Source organism: Microtus oregoni, unplaced genomic scaffold (genome assembly GCF_018167655.1).
Source record: "Microtus oregoni isolate MIOR12 unplaced genomic scaffold, Mior012 000044F_000, whole genome shotgun sequence".
Taxonomy (NCBI): Eukaryota; Metazoa; Chordata; class Mammalia; order Rodentia; family Cricetidae; genus Microtus; species Microtus oregoni.
Window position 1 is genome coordinate 485,739 of NW_024543211.1, and position 17,964 is coordinate 503,702.

General features: G+C 40.2%; 1 pseudogene; it reads right to left on the reverse strand.

The window, feature by feature from the left end:
• Positions 1 to 16,186: 16,186 nt before the first annotated feature.
• Positions 16,187 to 16,780, reverse strand: LOC121434583 (annotated as a pseudogene).
• Between the last annotated feature and the right edge of the window lie 1,184 nt (positions 16,781 to 17,964).

Genomic DNA, 17,964 nt, shown 5'->3' on the forward strand with positions numbered 1-17,964 from the left:
GCTTAGGACCAAAAGGAGTGGGGTATGTGGAACCCTCACCCCTTATTCTCAAAGGGGCAAAAAGAAATTTCCCAGCAGAATGTTTTCCCAGGAAGATAGTGGCATTCCCCTCTCCCACCCAGGAGACTCCAAGCACAAGGTCACTTAGCTCAGCCCACCCAGCCACCTGGTACAGACTGATAAAGATGGCCTAACTCAAGAACAGGGGCCTTGCTCTAAGAACAAGGAGAAAGCTGACTTAACAGAATGGGAGGGAGCAAAAGTCCTTGTACCCATGCCAAAGCAGTGTCAAAGATTCTCTTTGTAGTTATTTCTCTAAAAGCTTACCCCACAGAGGAGCTACAACTCCTCTCTACTTTGCTGTAAGGGGGATGGAGATGAGTTCCAAACATGTTTGTATTATGCTGATTAAACCTTGCTTATTACAGACTGGACCTCTCTGGTGGTCTTTCTCTGGGGGTCATAATCTGGGCACAACATTTAGTGCATTGGCCTGGAACCCCAGGGATTCCACCGGAATGATGAAAGTCTGGACGTTTATTAGCATCTACCGGTGAGAGAGCTCTCTTTGTCTTTTGTCTCTTGTCTCTTTGTCTCTGTCATCTTGTCTGTCTGACTATGGTTGCTTTGGTTTAGTACCGGTCAGCTGATTTGGGATTTTGGTATTGACAGGTGTTCTCTGAAGCGGACACGCTTGTACAGAGACCCTGGATCAGCAAGGGATGCCTTGTCTTCCATTTCCAGACAGGGGCCTTTCTGGCCCCAGGTCTTTTTTAGACTGGGAGTTTTGCTCCCAGATGGGAATTCTCCCAGTTCCGGGTCAATAGACAGGGGCCAGCATTCTCCCATCCCTGGGTCGTTTGCAGCTACCTCAAAGAAAGCTGTTTGGGTTTCTTCCACCGTGGGAGAAAGTGTCACTGTGTCTTGTCCCAGGAATTTGTCAAAATCTCTTTGTGTTATGTTATGGTAATTGTTGCTTTGTTTTTAATTTCTCTCAACTTCTATCCTAGAGGATCCTTCAGCTCCTCTGGAGCCCCAGCCCCCTCCCCTGCAGACCCTAGGGATGGAGAAGAGAGAGGCAAAATCTTATAGAGCACCAGAAAGAAACTGGGTGTGGAGAGGGTAGGGGGTGCATGCCTATGACTTGGAATGTCTTTGGGGCCACTACATCCGGTTAATGATGATCCCCTGGAGTTCCAGAAAACTGTTGTCTCTTTGCTTATTATGTTTAAGACTGGACTGACGAGGACTAAAAAGAAAAAATAAGACAAAACTTAAATGTAAAAATACAGCTGACTTGACAGCAGCCCATCTAGGGTCTGTATCCCTAGCCCTGAGCCAGGTCTGATGGCAGAGAATACACTGCCTGGATGCTTAGAGCTAAGCCTTGAGCCTGGAAAATGCTACGTGGCAGAGGATCTTTGGGGCTTGCGGGGCTCCAAGGCCAGGGAGCAGCGTCACCTGGGACAGAGCAGGCTACAAAGTCGTCAAGCACCCTGCTGAGGGCAGAGGAATGCCTCTTCAGAAGACAGGAGGTGGAGCTAGTGCCAGAGAGGCTGGCTGCAGCAGAACAGGGCAGCCCCCTTTCCCTTGTTCTCTCTCTGTATCTTGAGGGCCTTTGCTTTGACAGGAGAGAGGGACATGCAGGCGCGTGACATGGAATTGACTGCTTGCAATTAAAAACCTGGGTAAATGTAAAACAGAGAATCTGAGTTCAAGGTCAAAAAAAGGTTAAAAAAAACTCTTTTACAAAAGCTTTGGCAGCCAAGGACACTCTCTGTGCCTCTTTTCTTGTCTGAGCCAAGTTCTTTAGTGTGATAACACTCAAGGTTCTTCTGCTGCCCAGCAGTTTCTCCTCTTAACCCTTTCCTGTCCTGATATTGCTTACAAGAAGTTTTAAATTTTATCAACCTGTAACTTTAAAAAATATTGATTTAAAAATAAATTTCAAAGATACATTATGTCTAAAAATGCTTTTGTTTCCACAGGGGGAAAATGGGTTATAAAAAATTACAAAAGGTATATAAAAAGTCACAAAAGATATAAAAAAAATTATAAAAGGCCAATAGATGTTTGCTGTATTTTCTTGTACCTAAATGTTTAACGTTTAATTCTGTTTATTTTAAATTCTGTTTGTTTTGTTAAAACGTCATGTTTATTTCTTAAGAACATTTGTATGTTTTATTAAAAAATTAGCCTTTGATAATTATAAGTTTTGTACTTGTAATTTTTCTCTGAGCTCTGGTCATTAGATTTGGGTTCACAAAAATTTAAATGTCTTTTTGATATATATAATGTTAGAAACTGTTTTATGCTGTTCTTTATTGATATATAAGATTGTCAGTTACCACCCAGAATAGCTGGGACTAGACTCCCCAAAAAAAGTTACGAGAAAAAACACCAATGCCAAGTGATAGTCACCAAAAACATCAGCTACAATAAATTAGGTTATAAAACATATATGCTTATAAAATGTTTCATATTGTTAATATTTAGATTTTATTCTCATTGTCTTTGCTAAAATCATTAATTTAAAGGTTCAAGCTGACAAAAATATGGTATATAATTCTGCTCTGTTAAAAATACTAGTTAATAATCAATCATCCTCAAAGTACTAATATAAATGCAGGGATAAGCCTTATTTAGTCCCCTATATATGTTCCAAAGCTTAAAACAAGTAATTTAAAATAAAATCTGTCTAATGAGAGATACCTAAGCAGCCCCAAATACTTCAGAGATCTATAAAAATGGCATTTAAAATAAAATTTAAAAAGGTTGTGTCAGACAGAGACCCTGAGATCCTAACAGTGACCCAAGGTCTCCAAAGAAGACTATGGGACCCCACAATGTCTCCACCTGGATAACAATTATGCTGACCACTGGGAACCATGACCCCCAGTACAGCACTGGCTGTCAGGACCCAGCCCAGACTGTGAACAAACAGTAGAACCTTGGAGAATTGATTGCACCACTTTTGCCTAGACAAAATAAGGTCAGTCTTTTCCACATCACTCTTCCACAGTAACCAATCACCCTAGAGGTCTGGTAAAGCCTGCTGTTCTGATACGTCTGCCTCCAGTGCTATGGAGACCTGGGTATGACTTTATATGGGCTGGTCTCTGTCATTTTTCCGTTTGTCTGTATTTAAATATAATTTATTTATCCTTCTAAGATTTCTGTATTAATGGCTAGGCCAGCTATAATATCAATTTAAGAGCAAAAAGGATATCCAGATACTTACACAAAGCTATAGCCAGCTTGTTAGCTCATTATATATAAAATCTGAGGATATAAAAGTTCATAAACAATAAAACAATGACTATATACTAGTTAGGTTACAAGCTCAGGATTTTCTGTGTTTTTGCTGGGACTCAAAGGTATAAGTCTATTTTTACTGTTTTATAGATAACTGTTATTTGCTATTTCTATAATATGAATTTTAATATGGGCCTAAAAGTTTCAAATGTATTAACTTCTGTTCCTAGTTTAAATTTGTTTCAACAGGTTTTGCCTTGGTTGGTGGATAAAAACAAGCATCAATTGCTTACTACAACCTGCTCCAAATGACTGTGGACCATGGACTTGTTAAAAACTGATGTGGACCAGTCTAGTCGATGTAAGTGCTCCCTGCCTCTTCAACAAAGTCCACAAACCAAACGTTCCTAAAATTTTCTCTTTTTGACTAGCATTTCATTCACCTTTGTTAACCCTTATCAACAACGCCCTAAAGCCAGCTAGAAGCAGTTAAAAGAATACATCATCCAATTATCCCTGGTTAAAACGCTAAGTAAAAAAAAAAAAAACCATAAAAAACAATTCTGTAATTGTAAAAGACAATTTGGCCAATGTTAGCAAAGCCAGCCCATGATTGAGCTTAGGACCAAAAGGAGTGGGGTGTGTGGAACCCTCACCCCTTATTCTCAAAGGGGCAAAAAGAAATTTCCCAGCAGAATGTTTTCCCAGGAAGATAGTGGCATTCCCCTCTCCCACCCAGGAGACTCCAAGCACAAGGTCACTTAGCTCAGCCCACCCAGCCACCTGGTACAGACTGATAAAGATGGCCTAACTCAAGAACAGGGGCCTTGCTCTAAGAACAAGGAGAAAGCTGACTTAACAGAATGGGAGGGAGCAAAAGTCCTTGTACCCATGCCAAAGCAGTGTCAAAGATTCTCTTTGTAGTTATTTCTCTAAAAGCTTACCCCACAGAGGAGCTACAACTCCTCTCTACTTTGCTGTAAGGGGGATGGAGATGAGTTCCAAACATGTTTGTATTATGCTGATTAAACCTTGCTTATTACAGACTGGACCTCTCTGGTGGTCTTTCTCTGGGGGTCATAATCTGGGCACAACATTTAGTGCATTGGCCTGGAACCCCAGGGATTCCACCGGAATGATGAAAGTCTGGACGTTTATTAGCATCTACCGGTGAGAGAGCTCTCTTTGTCTTTTGTCTCTTGTCTCTTTGTCTCTGTCATCTTGTCTGTCTGACTATGGTTGCTTTGGTTTAGTACCGGTCAGCTGATTTGGGATTTTGGTATTGACAGGTGTTCTCTGAAGCGGACACGCTTGTACAGAGACCCTGGATCAGCAAGGGATGCCTTGTCTTCCATTTCCAGACAGGGGCCTTTCTGGCCCCAGGTCTTTTTTAGACTGGGAGTTTTGCTCCCAGATGGGAATTCTCCCAGTTCCGGGTCAATAGACAGGGGCCAGCATTCTCCCATCCCTGGGTCGTTTGCAGCTACCTCAAAGAAAGCTGTTTGGGTTTCTTCCACCGTGGGAGAAAGTGTCACTGTGTCTTGTCCCAGGAATTTGTCAAAATCTCTTTGTGTTATGTTATGGTAATTGTTGCTTTGTTTTTAATTTCTCTCAACTTCTATCCTAGAGGATCCTTCAGCTCCTCTGGAGCCCCAGCCCCCTCCCCTGCAGACCCTAGGGATGGAGAAGAGAGAGGCAAAATCTTATAGAGCACCAGAAAGAAACTGGGTGTGGAGAGGGTAGGGGGTGCATGCCTATGACTTGGAATGTCTTTGGGGCCACTACATCTGGTTAATGATGATCCCCTGGAGTTCCAGAAAACTGTTGTCTCTTTGCTTATTATGTTTAAGACTGGACTGACGAGGACTAAAAAGAAAAAATAAGACAAAACTTAAATGTAAAAATACAGCTGACTTGACAGCAGCCCATCTAGGGTCTGTATCCCTAGCCCTGAGCCAGGACTGATGGCAGAGAATACACTGCCTGGATGCTTAGAGCTAAGCCTTGAGCCTGGAAAATGCTACGTGGCAGAGGATCTTTGGGGCTTGAGGGGCTCCAAGGCCAGGGAGCAGCGTCACCTGGGACAGAGCAGGCTACAAAGTCGTCAAGCACCCTGCTGAGGGCAGAGGAATGCCTCTTCAGAAGACAGGAGGTGGAGCTAGTGCCAGAGAGGCTGGCTGCAGCAGAACAGGGCAGCCCCCTTTCCCTTGTTCTCTCTCTGTATCTTGAGGGCCTTTGCTTTGACAGGAGAGAGGGACATGCAGGCGCGTGACATGGAATTGACTGCTTGCAATTAAAAACCTGGGTAAATGTAAAACAGAGAATCTGAGTTCAAGGTCAAAAAAAGGTTAAAAAAAACTCTTTTACAAAAGCTTTGGCAGCCAAGGACACTCTCTGTGCCTCTTTTCTTGTCTGAGCCAAGTTCTTTAGTGTGATAACACTCAAGGTTCTTCTGCTGCCCAGCAGTTTCTCCTCTTAACCCTTTCCTGTCCTGATATTGCTTACAAGAAGTTTTAAATTTTATCAACCTGTAACTTTAAAAAATATTGATTTAAAAATAAATTTCAAAGATACATTATGTCTAAAAATGCTTTTGTTTCCACAGGGGGAAAATGGGTTATAAAAAATTACAAAAGGTATATAAAAAGTCACAAAAGATATAAAAAAAATTATAAAAGGCCAATAGATGTTTGCTGTACTTTCTTGTACCTAAATGTTTAACGTTTAATTCTGTTTATTTTAAATTCTGTTTGTTTTGTTAAAACGTCATGTTTATTTCTTAAGAACATTTGTATGTTTTATTAAAAAATTAGCCTTTGATAATTATAAGTTTTGTACTTGTAATTTTTCTCTGAGCTCTGGTCATTAGATTTGGGTTCACAAAAATTTAAATGTCTTTTTGATATATATAATGTTAGAAACTGTTTTATGCTGTTCTTTATTGATATATAAGATTGTCAGTTACCACCCAGAATAGCTGGGACTAGACTCCCCAAAAAAAGTTACGAGAAAAAACACCAATGCCAAGTGATAGTCACCAAAAACATCAGCTACAATAAATTAGGTTATAAAACATATATGCTTATAAAATGTTTCATATTGTTAATATTTAGATTTTATTCTCATTGTCTTTGCTAAAATCATTAATTTAAAGGTTCAAGCTGACAAAAATATGGTATATAATTCTGCTCTGTTAAAAATACTAGTTAATAATCAATCATCCTCAAAGTACTAATATAAATGCAGGGATAAGCCTTATTTAGTCCCCTATATATGTTCCAAAGCTTAAAACAAGTAATTTAAAATAAAATCTGTCTAATGAGAGATACCTAAGCAGCCCCAAATACTTCAGAGATCTATAAAAATGGCATTTAAAATAAAATTTAAAAAGGTTGTGTCAGACAGAGACCCTGAGATCCTAACAGTGACCCAAGGTCTCCAAAGAAGACTATGGGACCCCACAATGTCTCCACCTGGATAACAATTATGCTGACCACTGGGAACCATGACCCCCAGTACAGCACTGGCTGTCAGGACCCAGCCCAGACTGTGAACAAACAGTAGAACCTTGGAGAATTGATTGCACCACTTTTGCCTAGACAAAATAAGGTCAGTCTTTTCCACATCACTCTTCCACAGTAACCAATCACCCTAGAGGTCTGGTAAAGCCTGCTGTTCTGATACGTCTGCCTCCAGTGCTATGGAGACCTGGGTATGACTTTATATGGGCTGGTCTCTGTCATTTTTCCGTTTGTCTGTATTTAAATATAATTTATTTATCCTTCTAAGATTTCTGTATTAATGGCTAGGCCAGCTATAATATCAATTTAAGAGCAAAAAGGATATCCAGATACTTACACAAAGCTATAGCCAGCTTGTTAGCTCATTATATATAAAATCTGAGGATATAAAAGTTCATAAACAATAAAACAATGACTATATACTAGTTAGGTTACAAGCTCAGGATTTTCTGTGTTTTTGCTGGGACTCAAAGGTATAAGTCTATTTTTACTGTTTTATAGATATCTGTTATTTGCTATTTCTATAATATGAATTTTAATATGGGCCTAAAAGTTTCAAATGTATTAACTTCTGTTCCTAGTTTAAATTTGTTTCAACAGGTTTTGCCTTGGTTGGTGGATAAAAACAAGCATCAATTGCTTACTACAACCTGCTCCAAATGACTGTGGACCATGGACTTGTTAAAAACTGATGTGGACCAGTCTAGTCGATGTAAGTGCTCCCTGCCTCTTCAACAAAGTCCACAAACCAAACGTTCCTAAAATTTTCTCTTTTTGACTAGCATTTCATTCACCTTTGTTAACCCTTATCAACAACGCCCTAAAGCCAGCTAGAAGCAGTTAAAAGAATACATCATCCAATTATCCCTGGTTAAAATGCTAAGTAAAAAAAAAAAAAAAAAACCATAAAAAACAATTCTGTAATTGTAAAAGACAATTTGGCCAATGTTAGCAAAGCCAGCCCATGATTGAGCTTAGGACCAAAAGGAGTGGGGTATGTGGAACCCTCACCCCTTATTCTCAAAGGGGCAAAAAGAAATTTCCCAGCAGAATGTTTTCCCAGGAAGATAGTGGCATTCCCCTCTCCCACCCAGGAGACTCCAAGCACAAGGTCACTTAGCTCAGCCCACCCAGCCACCTGGTACAGACTGATAAAGATGGCCTAACTCAAGAACAGGGGCCTTGCTCTAAGAACAAGGAGAAAGCTGACTTAACAGAATGGGAGGGAGCAAAAGTCCTTGTACCCATGCCAAAGCAGTGTCAAAGATTCTCTTTGTAGTTATTTCTCTAAAAGCTTACCCCACAGAGGAGCTACAACTCCTCTCTACTTTGCTGTAAGGGGGATGGAGATGAGTTCCAAACATGTTTGTATTATGCTGATTAAACCTTGCTTATTACAGACTGAACCTATCTGGTGGTCTCTCTCTGGTGGTCATAATCTGGGCACAACAAGAGGCACTGGGATTTTCTGAGTTTGAGACCAGTCTGGCCTACCGAATGTGTTCCACACCTACACAGAAAAATCCTGTCTTAAATCACAAAAGCAAGAAAATCTGAATCAAACAAGATTATGATCTAATTTTAACCTTCTCACCTTCTGGTAGCAGCAATTGCATATAAAGTATATTGAAGTAGAAAAGTCTCTTTTTTATCACCTTGCTCTGGCTACAAGCTCATTCCTTTACTAGTACTAGAGACTACTTCTTTGAAATTTTGGTGAATACTTAAAATCAGTTGAGACATCAAGCCTCATGGGCTGAACAACTACTGGATTCTTGACTTGATCTTTGGGAAAAGGCTGAGAAGCAAAATCTACTGGATTCTTCTATTATAAGTAGCTATTTTAAAACAACCTGAAACACAGCTCATGAGACATTCTACTAGTCCCACTTTTTATTTACATGTTGAGATTCATTCTACCTGTCCTGTTCATGTAGAGAATCTTGAATACTGCAGTTGTATATTTTATCCACCTGACCATGGAGGGAGATGTCCTGGCTAACAATAGTGCTCATGAAGACATTTTTCTAGCTCAATTATTCTCTACATATTCACATTTCCATGAACACTACTCTTTTTATTATTATTCATATTCCTGGAGTTTGCTTCGAATTTAAGGAATAAAACCCATAAACAATGGAGTCATCATTCAGCTTTCCGATGGGGGAAAGACCAATCATCTTTTTTTAAAAATATTTACTTATTTATTTGTTATGTATACAATTGTCTGTCTGTATGTATGCAGCCCAGAAGAGGGCACCAGACCTCATTACAGATAGTTGTAAGTCACCATGTGTTTGCCAGGAACTGAACTCAGGACCTTTGGAAGAGCAGGCAATGCTCTTAACCACTGAGCCATCTCTCCAGCACAAGACAAATCATCTTGATTGAGATCTGGCTCCTGCTTTTCTCTTTTCTGTTGTGTGAATCCCTGTGAAAACCATGTAAAAAGTACCTTCAGTTCATCTGACCTCAGCATGAAGCCACAGAACAAACATCTCCTTTTGTGACCTTAAAAACTCTCTTTAGCTGTTAATATTCTGGGCATTCTTTCCCCCGTGGGACAGGAAAGCCCTACACTCACCAAGCACAGCACAGTGCACTGTACAAGCTAACTGGCCACGTCGTATTCTGGAGGCAAAAGGGAAAGTTCCTATGGAGTGCAAGATTATGATGGTGTTGGCTTTTATAGCCAGGAGCAAGGGCTATTGAAGTGCATATCTTGGCCAATCAAGAAAAGATATTTGACTCCGGTGGATGGAATGGCCTGAAATATCTGTGCTGTCTCTTTAAGTCCTCTTCAGTCCTGTGGGAGGTGTTCTTGTCACTCAGGTCTCACAAGCCAATCAGGCCCTCCAGGTGACCTGCCAGTCAGATGTTCTGCAGGGCTCTTCCGGGCATCCGCATTTAGTCTCGATTTTGCAGAGGAGCACACACGGGTGGTTCCCTGTGTTGAGGTGAAGTTGCTGCTGCAGGAAGTTGATAAACTGAGAGATTTGGCAAGCTGAGAAACCACAACATGGTGAGTGAGGGAATGCTGTCTCCAGATGGGAGGAGCAGAGGGTGAGGTGCGGGAGACAGCGTGGTGCGTCCTCCTTTGATCCACGTGGGAACCTACCACCAGATTCCCTGCATTGTGAAGTCCCATGCGGTCTTTGTTAATTCCTAGACCTAGGTATGGAACTCTGAATAACTTTGTGCTTTGGGCTTAATCCGCTTAGAGAATTGGGAGCAGGGTGCTGTGTGTACAAACATCTTTCTTGTCAACTTTAAAGTGCTAAAGTCGGAGAAGCCTACTTTCTCAAGTATCTTCTCGATATTGAGCACTTTGCATTCATCCTTACATACAATCTCCATTTATATTTAACTATGTGGACGGTATTAAGGCATCTCACCTGTTGGATAGCGCTGCACTTCTAATCCGCAATGTAGAAGAGGATAATTGCTGATGTAAAGAATTTTCCAATGCCTTGGAAATAGTTCAGTCTCAGAAAGTAGAATTAGCTGAGGGAGGGCTGCCTCTACATCACCCAGAAATAAATGTGTTTTAAACAGGGCTCTTAGAGTTTAGGTTGCTAGGGTACACATTGCTCAACTGGATTGTCCAGATATTTGGCTCCAAACCATTACAAACAAAGAAGCCACCACTGATTTAAAACCAGACACCAGGCATATCTCCATATCAAAGAACAACCTCTATCAAGCCTTTCAAGGAGGCATTACAGGTTGGCACCCTAAATGTGTGAAGTGATTTGTTAATAAAAAGGCATATTAATTCTAGAACAGCTGCATTTCCACCCTGTTTGAAAAATAGTTTCTGCGACAAGTTCTCTTATGTTGACTCAGGTGCCCTAGGTCTGCTGCTGTCCAGGGCAATGACCTTGCTGTCCTGTATGATACACTTTCAAAATTCCTTTCAAAAAGGATCGCACCACCTCACAGTTTTAAAATTATGCATGTGAGGCATGTAGTTGACTATGCATTACAATTGCAGGGAAAGGATTTGCATATGGAGCATTCTTTCTGTCCTCAGACCACAATAGGGGGAGGAGTTTAGTGAAGCTGGTGGAGATGCAGCACAGGAAGGGAAAGGTCAGACTGAGGGTGAGAGCTTTCCTCCTTCATAAGTCGTTGAGATTAGCTCTGTGGAATCAGGTAGTCAATTGTAGATGCTCTATGAATGTCCTGATTGACCATTGTTTGCAGTCCACAGACCAGCGCAAAAAGGAATCTGGGAAAGGGAGTGACCTTATCTTTAAACCTAATTGCTATATTTACAGTAGTTCATCTACAAGAATCAGGGTAAAATGTTGTGGCCCTACTTAACAGGACTTTTCTCTATTAAGACATTGATCTTTTGAGAAAATACATGAAAAAAATTTTAATGTGCTTTAATACAAATCCCTAGTCTCTGGAGTACATGACCATAAAGTCTGTCTCAAGTTTTCAAAATCGTTTTTGAGATGACAACTACATCATATTTACATTCTCCTTGCTGCCTCCAAGCCCTAAGATACCTGGATTGTTTTCTAATTCCCTGCCTGTTCTTTAACAACAGTTACAAAGTAACCACAGTTACACAGTTACATTAGTTATGTTATGAATGTGACCTGTTTGTCTGCAGGATTTTCCATCTCTGAGGCAGTAGGATGGCTGAACTGGAGAGTGGGTATGTAATGGAATGTGCACACAAAGGACCCTGTGCTCTAGATGAGGAAGAGGATGTGCTCTAGTAGAGTGGGAAAATGTGTACTAAATACAAACTGTCTAAACTGGGGCCCTGTCTGCTGGGCTGGGAGGGCAGCACTGGAAGGATTGTGCTGTCTGAGTCATTTGATCTCTGATCCTCCTGTAGAGGAGCTGCTAATATTGAGAGGCCTAGCTGAGTGGCCCTAGCCAGTGAGGGATTCTAGGAAGGGTTAGACATCAAGAGTACTAGTGGCAGACAGTTTGTCAGTTCTTTCCATGATTCTCTTCTGTCTCTGCTGTAGGGGGTGGTAAGGAAGACCATAAGCAATCCTGTAATGAGTGGGGCGTATCAGAGCAGGTCTGTTGAAATGTCATTTCTGCTGAGACTGGGAAGTACCATGAGCTAGACTGCAGTTATGTTGGTCCATGTGGTTCATGTTGGCAGTGGCCCTTGTTCTCTGAGCCTCTTTTTGTATATAAATACTACAGCCCTGGAATGGAAGGAAATGATGCTGGTTGTATCTCTGTCCAGAGTACACACATGGGCACTGCTTTTGCTGTGCAGTGGGAAGAGAGATTAGAAAACTGAAGGTTTAGTTTCTAGAAGTTCTGAATATTGCATTCCAGTTTCAGGTTTGTGTTATAAATATTACAAATTGTTTAGGACCTGGTAAAGCAATAGTAGAGTAGAGTGCTTTTAACATGGTGTTACCACTAGCTGCAATGGTGGGATCCAGTGAAGCTTAGTTCCAGAGGACAAAAGGAGTTTCTGATGTGCAGAGATTTCTCAGGTGTGCAATGTGGTAGACAGGTAGATAGGGCACAATCCACATATTCTGCTCTATGCCATGTAGCAGGAAGCAGATTTTAAACAATTTTTAGGTTGTTTTGGGATTGAAAAAGATTAATTAGATTAACACTTCATCAGGCATCTTAAAATATATGCTCAGTTAGCAGAAAGGAGTAATTAAGGCCATAAAGATAGGTTACAGAATAGATTATTAACTTTTACAGTTTTAAATGCTAGTAAAAAGGAAACAACAGCTGTGGGGAGACCTTAGATAATAAAAAAGCCCTGCTAAATTAACCAACCTGTATGCTTTAAAGATACATTGCATTCAGAATAAAAACCACGATATGTATTAAATTGGGGAATAAAGTTATAGATACCACTTCAATCCTTAAAGATTAGCTTCAAACAAAAAGATCTCTTGAGACTGCTCTTCGGGCTGATGATGGAGGGGGAGTTGACTGGGGGAGGGGGAGGGAAATGGGAGGTGGTGGCGGGGAGGAGATAGAAATCTTTAATAAATAAGTAAATAAATAAATAAATAAAAAATCTCTTGAGTAAAAGAAACAGTAGTTCATCAGAGAGCATTACCATTCAATCTTAACTAATTCGTAAGATTAACAGATGTCTTCCTTTTGATTAAATATAATTTCCAACAATAAATCTTCATAAAGATAGGGTTATGGCAGAGTTTTGTTTTATCTTTACAAAAGTATGAAAACATTGATCTAAGGAATCTAAGAACCACTAGACAACCGAGGTATCTAAAAAATAACACATCATCCAAATAAAATATCCTCTTCAAAAGAATAAATTGGCCTAACAGTCACTTATTATAATCATGTTAGGTGTGTTTTCAAGGTGAAACAAAAAGACATTTTGTTTCCTTTTTTTTTTTTTTAAAGATTTATTTATTTATTATGTATACAACATTCTGCCTCCATGTATGCTCACACACCAGAGGAGGGCGCCAGATCTCACTACAGATGGTTGTGAACCACCATGTGGTTGCTGGGAATTGAACTCAGGACCTCTGGAAGAGCAGACAGCGCTCTTAACCACTGAGCCATCTCTCCAGCCCCTGTTTCCTTTTTTTTAAAAGACAGATTCCTCTGGCTTTCCTCAATTCACTTTGTAGAACAGGCTTGCCTCTAACTTAGTGAGATATATCTGCCTCTGCTATGAAAGTGCTGGGATTAAAGGCATGCACCACTATAGCCTGACAAAAATTTATTTTACATAGACAGGTGGTGTTGTTTCTTCATTTTAAATGTTGTTTGCTTTATACTTCCTGTTTACTCAGGGAATATTATATCCCTCTGAGTTCTCTGATGGAGCCAAAAGCTCAATAATTGTAATTATGCATGTTAACAAATTGAAAAAAATGAATTAAAAAATGTATAATGTATATAAGGCTAAGCGGCAGAAACATTATTTAAGGTTAGTAATACCAGTTAGGATAAAAAGTACTTTAGGTACAACACCTTGGGCTTACTAAGATAGGATAGATGATCAAACATTTTCTCTAAATTTACCAAATGCAAATGGATTGGACATTGTTAGTATAATTCTCCTCTGTATATATTATATATAGTTATTGTATTTAGTGTATATAGCTTTACTGTGTTAGTTAAAACCTTCACCTTTTAATAAGACAAATAGGGAAATGTGTGATATATTGATTATATTCTGATAATAAAGCCTGCTAAGCATTACAGCAGAGCTAATCACTACCTGACCAAAATTTACCATAGAGGTTTGGAGGACTTTGGGCAGATAGGAGTCAGGATTCCTAAGGCAGGCCTAGGAGAATATTAGCACTTTACTAACATGGAGAGACTGAAGAGGTGGTAGTCACAATTTGCTGGTTAACTGCTTCTCTGATCTTTCAGTTTCTTACCCTGCTCTCTGACTCCTGATTTCTTATTGTTAAATGTCAATTAGATTAATGCTTCAGCAGGTACAGAACTTTCTAAACCCTTTGGAAATAAAGCCCATGTACCTGAGATAGAGCCACAAGATTTGTCATTTGCCCTGCTAAATTTTCACCTTTCCTTGACCCAATCTTCCCTCAGTTTTCCTCATTCCTCTCTTTCATTTGTCTTTTATTTATTCTTTCATCTTGACTGCAGTCTTTCCTCCCACCATTGTTCTCTGTCCCAACCTTCCCCCAAATCTCTCTTCTTTGTTTACCTTTAGAAAATAGCAGGTCTCTCATACATATCAACCGCACATGGTGTCTTAATTGTGGTTTCTATTGTTGTGATGAAATACCATGACCAAAACCCAGGATTAGGAGAAAAGGGTTAATTTGGCCTATACTGCCATATTGTTGTTCACTTTTTTTTTTTTTTTTTTTTTTTTTAGTTTTTCGAGACAGGGTTTCTCTGTGGTTTTGTAGCCTGTCCTGGAACTAGCTCTTGTAGACCAGGCTGGTCTTGAACTCACAAAGATCCGCCTGCCTCTGCCTCCCAAGTGCTGGGATTAAAGGTGTGTGCCACCACTGCCTGGCTGTTGTTCACTCTTAAAAGATGTTAGGAGAGGAACTTAAAGAGGACAGGATTTTTTTTTAACATAACTTGGATATTTTAGAGGGCAGGATTCTTAATAGATTTTTGTATGTTGAACCGTACTTGCATCTCTGAGATGAAACTGACTTCATCATGGTAAATGATTTTTTGTTAATGTGTTCTTGGATTTTATTTTCTAGTATTTTATTGAGTATTTTTGCCTCTATGTTCATCAGTAAGATGGGTCTGGAATTCTCCTTGGTTGAATCTTTGTATGGTTTGGTATAAGAGTAACTGTATCATCATAAAAGGGGTTTGGCAATCTTACTTCTATTTCTTTTTCTTTCTTTTTTTTTTTTTTTTTGGTTTTTTGAGACAGGGTTTCTCTGTGGCTTTGGAGCCTGTCCTGGCTAGCTCTTGTAGACCAGGCTGGTCTCGAACTCACAGAGATCCACCTGCCTCTGCCTCCCAAGTGCTGGGATTAAAGGCGTGCGCCACCGTCGCCCGGCCCTTACTTCTATTTCTATTATGTGGATCCTTTGAGTATAGTTATTAGTTCTTAGTTCTGACAGAATTCTGAACTGAAACTGCCTTGCCCTAGGCTTTTTTTTTTTTTTTTTGGCTGGAAGGCTTTTGATAACTTCTTCTCTTTCCTTGCAGGTTATAAGCTGATTTGAATTGTTCATCTGGTGTTGATTTAATTTTGGTATTTTATTGACTTTAGCCCTCAATTTGATTATTTCCTATCCTCTACTCCTGGGTGAGTCTGCTTCTTTTTGTTCTAGAGCTTTCAGGTGTGCTGTTAAGTCACTGGTGTGAGTTTTCTATACTTTCTTTATTTAGTGCTATGAACTTTCATCTTAGCACTGCTTTTATAGTTTCCCATAGATTTGGGTATTCTGTGCCATCATTTTTGTTGAATTCCACAAAGTCTTTAATTTCTTTCTTTATTTCTTGCTTGACCTAGGGGTGGTTTAATAGAGCACTGTTCAATTTCCATGAGTTTTTAGGTTTTCTGTGATTAGTGTTGTTACTAAATCCTAAATTTAAAACATGGTGATCTGAAAAGACACAGGGGGTTATTCCATTTTTTTGTGTGTGTGTTGAGGTTTGCTTTGTTACCATGTTTGTGGTCCATTTTAGAGAAGGTTCCCTGAGGTGCTGAGAAGAAGGTATATTTTGTGTTTGGGTGGAATGCTCTGTAGATGTCCATTGATTCCATTTAAGTCAAGACATTTGTTAGTTGTCTTATTTTTCTGTATAACCTGCCCACTGGGGAGAGTGGGGTGTTGAAGTCTCCTACTATTCTTTTTTTTATACAAAAACAATCAACATGTATTTATTTAATATACATTGTAAGAACTTAAGCAGACTTAAGTTAAAAAGACAAATAAAACAAAAGTAACACCACAGCGTAGAAATCAAGAAAAGGACAGACCATCTAAGAAAAAAGACGACACAAGGAGAAGCTTGTGACAGGGCTCTTGACTGGAGACCAGCTTTGAATAGGTTTCTTGCAGGTACTTCTTAAATGCTGTGGGGGTTTTCCAGAGCTCAGCAGCGTGTGTGTTCAATGGGCTATCGATGTTGGGTTCTCCTAGCAGGCTCTGGATAGACAGCAAGATGGTCCTGACATCATACAGCGCGGACCATTTATCCTTGAGGATGTCCAGGCAGATGTTCCCCTGGGTGTCTACGTTGGGGTGGTAGCAGGGTGTGAGGAACTTCACCGTGGGTGCGTTGTAAGGGTAGCCACTAGGGAACGCGAGTGAGAGTTTATACCTCAGGTCTTCATATGCTGTGCCGGCTGCTCCATGCATGGATGGGCCCTTCTCATTTGAACAGGTTGTCTGATTCAGGGAAGGCAGAAATCCCTTTGTCACCAGACATCATGAGGGTCATCAGCTCCTGTTGTAGCCTCTTGCCCACTGGCCGGGACCACCCCCGCTGGGCTCGGCTCCCTTGCGAACTGCCGGAATGCTGGCAGCAGCTGGGTCGCAGTTTTGCGAGGCCATCCAGAGGACGCAGGCAGCGAAACAGGAGTGTGGAGACGAAAAAGCAACTTCCTCCTACTATTCTTGTATGGGATTTGATGTGCAATTTAAGCTTTAGTAATGTTTCTTTTACATGAGTGGGTGTTCTAATATTTGGGGCATAGATGTTCAGGATTGAGACTTCATCTTGATGAATTGTTTCTGTTATGGGTATGAAGTGTCCTTCATCTATTCTGATCGGCTTTACTTTGAAGTCTATTTGGTTAGCTATTAGGATACCTATACTTGTGTGCTGCTTAGGTCCATTTGATTTGAAAATCTTTTTCCAACACTTTACTCTTTGGCAGTGTTTGTCTTTGAGGTTTAGGTGTGTTTTAATTTTTTTTAATTAATTTATTTTTTATTGAAAATTTCCACCTCCTCCCTTCCTCCTACTTCCCTCCCCTCCCCACAACCCCCTTCCTCTCCTTCTCCAGTCCAAGGAGCAGTCAGGGTTCCCTACCCTATGGGAAGTCCAAGGTCCTCCCTGCTCCCCCCAGGTCCGGGAAGGTGAGCATCTTGGTGTGTTTCTTTTATAAAGCAAAAGGATGGATCCTGCTTTTGTATCCATTTTCTTAGCCTGTACCATTTTATAGGTTAATTGAGTCTATTGATATTAAGAGATGTAAATAACAAGGGACTGCTAGTTCCTGGTATTTTTCAGTAGCGGTGTTTGTGTTTCCCTTCTTTGGGGTTTGTGGGTGTTAGGATATCTGTTGCCGGTTTTAAAGTTAGCTTCTTTGGGTTGGAGTTTTCCCTCTAGTACTTTCTGCTTGACTGGATTGTGGATAGGTATTGTTTAAATCTGGTTTTGCCCTGGAATATCATATTTTTTCCATTTATGGTGATTGAAAGCTTTGGTAGGTCTGGTGTCTGTGGTCTCTTGGTGTCTTCAGCACATCTGTCCAGGGCCTTCTTGGTTTCATGGTTTCCATGGAGAATTTGGGTGTTATTCTGATAGGTCTGCCTTTATATTATACTTGGCCATTATCTTTTGCAGCTCTTAATATTCTTTCTTCGTTCTCTATTTTGCATTTTGATCATTATATGTTGGGGGAGACTTTTTTGGTCTAGTCTATTTGGTGTTCTCTAAGCTTCTTGTACCTTCATAGGGATATTCTTCTTTGGGTTGGGAAAGTTTTTTTCTATGATTTTTTTTTTGTCAA